A 9,280-nucleotide genomic window follows, 5' to 3' on the forward strand; every position below is an offset into this window, starting at 1 on the left:
TAGGCAGAGATGAAGCAGATCAGGTGGGCCGTGTGGGTGCTGAGGGAAGTCTGGAAGATTTTGGGTTTGGCTGTGGACCCACAAGTGGCTATCTGGCAACTGAAAAAGAGAAACAAAGGTATATGTAGGGTGAAGACAACAAGCAACAGGTTAGTGGAATTAGCCATGTGATCCAAATCAGCCACTGATTGGCAGTAGCAAAGCTGGAAAGAATAAGATGATGAAAACCTGGAAAGTCCTTTCAAAATAAGAGCCTCTAACAGGAGGTCAGGAACGTGATATGACAACTCCATGCATTTTTGTTAATTAGGTTATTGGATGTTAAACAGTGTTTATATCAATCAGTGCAGACACACTGATGGTAGAATTGGTGCTAAGGTAGAGTAGGCTGCGTTAGCACCATGGCTCATCAAAACCCATGGGCCGCAAATGTGAATGAAGCCACTCACGTCACCTCATCACAACCTGGCTGTATCGTACACGTCTCCCCTTGCGTAAAACCACATCAGGGAGGTGCAATTTGCCACACTCAGTCTGAATGCTCGCTGTCTTTACATTCTCCCAGTCCCTGCACCTCCTTCATGCAAGTCATGAACGATGGCAGGCTGTGATTTGTCATCCAAGTCACTGAAAGAATTTAGGACTTTATGACTCTAATCTGACACAGAGATTATCGTATCAAACAAAAATAATGTGCAGTCTGGACCTGGCATAAGTCCATCTCATTGTTTTAAATCATATGCTTTGTCTTCACAATACAGACACATTAGCCTCTAGTCCTGTACAGTGAGCTGCTTTGGCAACATGTCATGCTTTCACAGCTGTGATTTACCCTTCAGTGTCAAACAGCATTAACATCTCAGTTCCCTTAATTTCATTCATGTTTTCCTCACTTGTGTCTTTATTTTGCATTTTATTCCTTCCCCCTAAAGATGTGAGGAGAAATGCAAAAAGCAAACAAGGAAATATGTTTTTAAAAATATGTTACACCTCCTTTCCTCTGAACCACCATATGAAGTGATGCATGTGTGTGTGTGTTGTGACGTGATGGGGTTGCCGAACAGAGAGCTGTAGACACTATGGCGGGGGATTTGTTTAACAAAGTCTGCTCTACAGACGGTATGTCTGCAGGTGGTACAAAGCAGGTCTGAGTCCGACAGGAGGTCATTGAGTTGACACATCAAAAGGAGTTGGAGTGAGCTTTTATCTTATTCCCTGGTGCATTTAAAATGCTTCTTAGATCCAGTCAGTATCAATGTAACCATCTAAACTGACCTGTCTAACAATCAGAATTTAACCAATTTTTTCAATTTCCAAAGGACGACAAGAGTTTTAACTTTATGTTTCTCTTCGTCATTTCAGGGACTGCTTGTCGGACTATCAGAAGGTGGTGAAATCTGCCAAATCGAACTATTTCTCTAACATTGTGGTCAGTAATTGTCACAAACCCTAGGTTTTGTTCACTTCAATTAATTCTGTTATTAGCCCATGTAACCTTACCTCTCATCCTGAGGCATCTGTTGAAATATGTGAGGGTTTCCTTCATTATTTTACTAATAAAATTGCTAGCATTAGGCAATTGTCCAGTATCACTTCTTTTGACCCAGCTGACCTTTTGTTGGCCAGGGATGCTGGGGATCTAGTTCTGCTGGTGCTTTTAGACCTCTCTGCTGCCTTCGATACAGTGGATCATGACATCCTCATATCTCGCTTGGAGCAGTGTGTAGGAATTCGTGGTACTGTTCTTAGATCTTACCTTACGAATAGAAGTTTTTCTGTTAATGTTGGTAACTGTTCCTCCTCTTCAACTATCCTCTCCTGTGGTGTCGCCCAAGGCTCTGTACTTGGCCCAACTCTCTTTTCCTTGTACATGCTTCCGCTGGGATCAGTTCTAAGGAAATACGGCTTCTCTTTATGTGAAAGTACTTTGAGTGTGCTGTAAAAAGCGTAGAAAGGCAATATACAAGTATAAGACCATTTACCATTTATGCAGATGACATCCAGATATATTTACCATTAAAAGCAACCGGAGGGATGTCTCTACAGCCACTGTTTGACTATTTGGCAGACCTGAAAACCTGGCTGGCGCAGAACTTTTTAAAACTAAATGACGATAAAAGTGAGTGTGTTTCATTTGGCGATCTGTCAAAATTTGCTGCTTTTAACCATGACTTAGGCCCCCTGGCTCATCATCTGAAGATGACTGTAAAAAACCTAGGGGTATTGTTTGATAGTGACTTAAGATTCGACAAGCAGATCGACTCAGTTGTAAAATCTAGTTTCTTTCACCTAAGGTTAAGTAAAGTCAAGTCATTTCTTTCTTTTAATGATTTTGAGATTGCAGTCCATGCTTTAATAACCTCTAGACTTGACTATTGTAATGCATTATACCTTGGTGTTAATCAGTCATCTCTCACTCGTCTTCAAATGGTCCAAAATGCTGCTGCACGTCTTTTTAACAGGTACCAGGAAATTTGACCATATAACCCCGGTACTGGCCTCTCTTCACTGGCTTCCAGTCCGTTTTAGAATTCATTTTAATCTATTGATTTTTGTTTTTAAGGCAAGGTTTGGCACCGCCCTACCTCGCTGAGTTGGTGAGGTGGCACAAACCGACTAGATTACTCAGATCCTCAAGCCAGTTTCTTTTAGAGGTTCCCAGGGCCAGATACAAATGCTGGGGTGATTGTGCTTTTATTTTTGTAGCTCCTAAATTGTAGAATGGTTTACCTCTTAATGTTAGATCATCTACAGACCTGACAACTTTTAAATCATTGGTTAAAACATATTTAGTCACTTTGGCTTTTAATACATAGTATTGTCTGATGCTTCCTTCTTTTAACTGTTGATTCTGTGTAGTTCGTGTTTTTATGTTCCTATGTTGTTTTATTTCTCTATTAATATTATTTATTCTGGTTTTTACATTGCATTTGCAAAGTACTTTGGTCGACTAGTCACTGCTTTTAAAGTGCTATATAAATAAATTTGGATTTTTTTAAAAAGTGTTTTAGAATAAATTAATTAACATTTTGTGACTTTAATCTTACTTTTACATGTGACCTTTTTCATTAATCAAAAATCCATAAGGACAATTCCTTCTCCTACAGTTTTATAGCTGAGCCATTGAGAAATTTCCTGAAACAGTGTTTAGATCATGATAAGCCATTCTAGAGCCCTTTTCCCACTGCCCAAAAAAACCCATGTAAACTCGCCACGCTTCCGCTTCTGACGGCCATGGGAATGCAACTACTGGGACAAATGACCCGGGACAAATGACTCTGCAATTAACATGAGTCATTATCCGCTTTGCCTCAGCCTGGAAAAAATGGGAAAGCAAGTGAATGTACATAATGATGCGCATGTCGTCATCAACGTCTCAGCCATAAATTCCCTCTGTCTTTTTTCAATCAGCGCTCTAAATGGTTCAGTTTATGCTGAGTTCCTATGTTTGGAAGATGAACAAAAAAAAATATGATGAAATAATGCCAACCGTCTCATTAGTTTCCATTCTGCTTTGCTTACAACTCTGTTTACCGGTGCACATATTTCACATCACCAACGTGATGACGTTGTATATGACTTACAGGGGAAAGAAGCTCATCTGCTGGAGAGCCGAACCGGGTCAGTCAGCAGTGGGAAAGCTGTCAGAAGCCAGTTAAAGGCTGGTTTAGCTGGTATAAAAAACTCATGTATACACGATGCATTTGGTGGGAAAGCAGTATAAGAGACTATTCATGCTTTGCATGTCTGTATGTCCACTAAGGTCGAGTGATGTAATTTTCGTCATCTTTCCAGGTCTGCAAGGGTCTGTGCAGATTCTGTGCAGATGTCCATGTGTCGGCCAAACATTTATGTCTACATGGATGATTCACACAACAAAATCCCCAACTGTGCATGTACCACTGTGCTTGGAAACAGTTGTGGTACGCAGACAGAATGCAGACCCTCAATTTGAGCTATGAAAAGGGAACGTGTGTGCACCCCTCGTCCATGTCTGCGTGAACATGAGGATATGTGCAAAGCATGAATTCCCCTTAACTTTACATTGACTAAAAGCATTTTTAAAAAAGAAAAAGTGAGAAATATCTGAGAGAACACCTTTGGAATATTTCAGATGGCTATTATTGTAGTGATGATGATGGTTTCCTAATGATGTAGAAGTAATTTTAACCCACACCACAATGTTTCTCTAACCTGAACAGATATATAAAAAGGTATATATAGTTTCGACATTTGGAATGGTTTTGAAAGGCAAATGATTTCATGTTAGTGACTTCAGTCAACCTTACTGTCAGACAATAAAGTTGATATTGGACTAAAATATTCTGCTAAAACCCAGGTAGCCAACAAGTGGATTGTGACTTGTTCGTGTGTTTTTGTCCTATATGCTGGAATATAGGTACATGTTAACTTTGAGTTTGTCCAAACAATATGCCCCTGTGTGTAAATTAAATAAGCATGAATGCAGGATGGATGCATTTTGTTTTTGGTGTTTCCCAATTACCTTTTTCACTGGTACCTTTAGAAAAATGAATTATAAATAGTATTAACAAAGAAATCACACTTGCTAGAATATCTCCATAGCAACAGTGCTAGTGTTATGCTACAATATGGTTAGTATTTCAGTCATTTCAGTGTGTAACTGTCCAACATGTTAAACACTACAACTAATCAAACAAAATTTAGCAGGGAAAGCACATTAAAAATACAAAGCAATGGTGAGTGAATAAATGAGTGCCAGTAGATGAGTAGTAAACTGGAATTCCTTTCATCCCACACTGAAATCCATCAGGTCCATATGAGGAGGCAGTGGATTCTACAGGGACACTAAGCGGAACAAATTGCAGGGTGCCCCCTTAGCTCTTCTGCTAAAATCTTTTCCAGCCTGACATCTGAGTTATGATCTCCTGTTGTAAATCAGTCCATAAATTGTGCCTGAGCTGTTGCCTCAACACAAACCTGCACATACTGTATGTTGTCCCCGAGTTCCCATCTGATCTGTATCTGGAGGTCTTGCTGGACAGGGCCTGGTTTTAGATCTAAGGCAAATCAATCTGTGTGTCATCACAGCATCTCACAACCATATTTGTTGATTAATTATAGTCTGGATGAAGGTGGTGGATGGACTGACTGAGGATATACAGTATGTGTAATATAAGAACTTGGATTTAAGTGTTATGGGTTACACTGCAGAAACGAGTGAATGTTGCCATAATCCTTCAAAGTACCATTTGATTTTTGTAACATTTTTCATAATATACTCTGGAATGGAATCCATCAGAGAGCTCTGTGGAACTGAACTGACTGGAATAAAGATTGGCGCTTTTCCCCAGATATTATCTCACATCATAAACAGGATGAAGGCTTGAGTTTGCCATGTGGGCTTCAGACACAGCTGATTGTCTCCCACCATGACAGCAGAAACAGCTCAATGACTGGTGATAAAAGGCTAGGTGATGTTAGACACTATTTACAGCTACAGTGCTAGCATTATACTCCACCCACTATATCAAACCCTGCTCTTATTGTAGGAGCAAGAGGTGCAGATGGAGCAGGAAGGGAAGTAAAATATCGTCTCAGAGGTCCTATACACTTCCTCTGGATGATTGGCATTAAAACATAAAGAGCTAAACAGCCCTTTAAGCCCATGTTGTTTTGAATAGTTTCACAAAGAATGTTCATGTTGAGCCTGCCTAAATAATATACATTAAATGCAGCAAATTATTGAAGGTGGATGTACAATGCATTAGGTAATGAGCCAGAACAGCTGGACAACAGAGGCAGAATACAGCCTGCCCTTAATTCCTGCCAGGTTTACTTAGATAAGACATATGTTAGATATGACATAAGCCCCTGGTAGGGACTCCCAAGGCAAAATGGTCCCAAAGGATGGACCAGTGAATCGGATGTTTTGGAGTTGTATTACCTCAACTAGATTAGAGAACCTGGGGCCCCCTCCTGGAGCCAGACCTGGAAGGAGAGCCCGTGGGTGAACAGAACTTGACCCATGGGTTCTGGTTGGGCATCACCAAATAAAATTAAATGGAGGCTTTACCCTTTGGGTCCACCCCCTGGATAGGAATTAGGGTTGGGTGCAAATGTGAGTCATGTGGCAGGCAAGGCTGGTGACCTAGGGGTGCCAGTCCCAGGCATCGTTTGTGCTGCAGTTGGATTGTACTGTGCTATACTAACAACTGTTTACATTATTTTGGCTCAGCTAACAACAACAGAAACCTGTGTACTACCAAAATGATTATACGGTTGAATCGACACCTCTTTGCAACAGTTTGAATACATACTGAACATTATCATCTTCATGATGTAGGATTTATTACAGGACTGTTAGATTACATTCAGTTTGAGCTAGGTGTGCCTAATACATTGACTAATGAGTGTATAGCTAAGTTTCAAAGGTAGCTTATAGATATCATAAACCACTCTGAAGTTGTTTGTTGTGTATTGTATATTTTTAATGTATGAATCATTACATTTCAAAATGTCCATGTTTATTCAGTGGGTGCTGCCTTGAGCTGCTCTTGGCCGGTTGCTTTTTAAAATTTATGTCAATGAACTTCCTAAAATTCATAAAGATTTTTCTACTGTTTGTTGGTGGCATCATAAGGATTTTAAGACATGACTACAAAATATTAATTTTTTGAAAAATGTCAGAATGTTTTCAATACAAACAAGAAATACCCCAAAGATTCAAAATGAGTATGTACAGTGTATACTGTATATGAAATTAGAATTAAGTGTTGTCAAAAAAAAAAGATTACTTTTTTAAACTCATACACTATGTTGTAGTAAAAGTATGGTGCAACATATTACACCGCTTTCCTTTTAAATCAGTGCTGTCCTTTCTTCCAGAATAACTTAATTGTGCCAGCCTCTCCTTCTCTTGGAACTTTCACACTTCTGTGCTCTCTTATCAGGCTATAGCGTGTCCTTTTATGTGCTCTTGTAACTGCCACAGAAAGGATTAGACAGAAAATTACCAGGCGTCTCAGCATTACAAAGATGACATTTCCTGGCAGCCGGAGCTGGAGAGAGGCAGAATCAAGTAAATGAATAACTTGCAGACTCATGAATCCAGAGCAGCTCTCCAAATCAGCCTGAGAAGCTGTATATTATACAGATGCATGACAAATTAAAGGGAAATCCTGAATAAATCAATAGAAATTTTATTGGGAGCTCTCAAAGAACAAATCAAATCAAATTTTGCCAAAGGTGATTTCTGTCACTTTAAGTAGATATTATCACACTGATTCATGCACAAGTGGTCATATTTCAGTCAGGTTTGTTTTTAATAAGCTATTTGATGATATGAAAACGGGTTTGTTTCAGTATTTCAGATGATTTAATAGTTTTTATTGATGATCTGATACTGTGGCTTCACCTCTGGTTGCTACTGTGCAGAATCTGGTTACAAAATCTTTCACAAAAGCAAGATGGCTGCCCCCCTATTGGTAATGTTTGCTTCAAAAAGCTGCCAGTTAATTTTGTATCAGTTCTTTGGCTAATGGTTGCAGCTCTAAGTCACTGAATGACTCAGTGAGGATGAAAAATATGTTGAACAGAATGAGGGAATATGTTTTGGAAGAATGATGTTTCCTCCCTCGAAAAGAGAAACTGCTCAGGAGACACTTTCCTAAAAGTGTAAGTTGTACACTTCGTTAGTTGTTCTTTTAATTTGTCACACAAAGTTGGGCAGCATTACATTTCCTCAAAATTGTGTTATCTTCTACACTATACTTGTGTATGAATACAATATTTAGGACAGTCACTGTCCAAAATCCTCCAGGATACGTGCTCCCAACATCCAGACATGAGTCATTCAAGGTGCCCAACTCTGTGTGGAAACTATTCAAAACCCACAAGTTCCTGACTGGAATCCAAGACCTTCTTCATGCCCTCAACTTTTGTTTTCCAGAGGATGGGAAACATATCTTGCAGAGCCCAGAATTATCACCTGGGTGCAGTGCCACATTCTGCAGGAGAACTCTGTGAAGAACAGAAAGAATGGCAACGTGCAGGGTCCTATAATGAATGATCACCTTCCTCCAAGTGCAATATACTGTATATAACAACAACTTCAAAAAATAAAAACTTTAATATTAAAATCCATTAATTTTTTTATTATTTCCTAATTTGGGGTGGATTTGGTGTCCCCTAACACACACACACACACACACACACACACACACACACAGAGCAGCAGCAGTTGCACCACATATAAAAAACAGACCACTACCTAACCACAACTTCACTTTGTGCCTCCATACAGAGCTGCTGATGATGTTAGCAGCAGCAAGCCTGATAAGAGCTAAAAAAAAAACTAACAGGAATGAGAGTAAGTTCTTAGCAGAGGCAACAAACACACAGACTCGCTGTTAAATCTGCTGTATTCAGAATCAGAATCAGAATCAGTTTTACTGGCCAGGTGTGTTGGACACACGAATAATTTGACTCTGGTACAGAGGCTTTCAATGCATATGTACATGGCCTTAAGAGCTTATGATATTTAGAGCTGATGAGCAGTAAATGTAATAAACAGCAGTGCTACGGGCATGTAAAAGCAATCCCCCACAGGCATGGACTTTCCTTTGAATTGTTGTTCCCCATCCAGTCTCCAAATGCTCTCTTGACCTCTACCAAACTGTGCTTTCTGACCACAGTGTTCTAGCTGCCTGTTCATTTCAGGTCGCCCCATGGTTCTATCTTTTTGGCAGATTACTCACCTGTTTGGACCTCTGCATGGAATCCTGGAATTTGCCTTCGTCTGTTTCCCCTAGATTGTTTGCTGTGTGCTCTCCTGCTTGACTCTAGCTTTGTCTGCTGTTCTTCCCTTCCTGATACAACATATTTTAGAAATTCACGTTCCTCAGGAGAGGCTACTAAACATGTCCTATAGGCTACATCATGAGCTATAGGCTCTTAACTCTGATGTTTGTTTTTAACACAAAGCCTACAGCTCAGTGTGACAAGGTCAGGTGTTAAAGAGCAAAGTCACATATGTTAGGCCATTAACTAAAGTGGAAGAATATGAGGCACATCCTTTTCACAGCATACAAAAACAATGGCTCACTTTCTAGTTTTCATAGATTCACTTCTTTTTACAGAATATCTGGCCAGAGACTATAGCTGTCATAATTTTGTTAGTTATGTATCAGTATCATTTTCATAATCTAATTGCTAAATCTGTTTGTAAAACAACTGTTTTTCAAATCAGTAATTAAACTGACTTGAACTGGGTCTGTCTTTACAAGCTCAGCCTCACTTT

Source organism: Monopterus albus, unplaced genomic scaffold (assembly GCF_001952655.1).
Source record: "Monopterus albus unplaced genomic scaffold, M_albus_1.0 scaffold25.1, whole genome shotgun sequence".
Classification (NCBI taxonomy): Eukaryota; Metazoa; Chordata; class Actinopteri; order Synbranchiformes; family Synbranchidae; genus Monopterus; species Monopterus albus.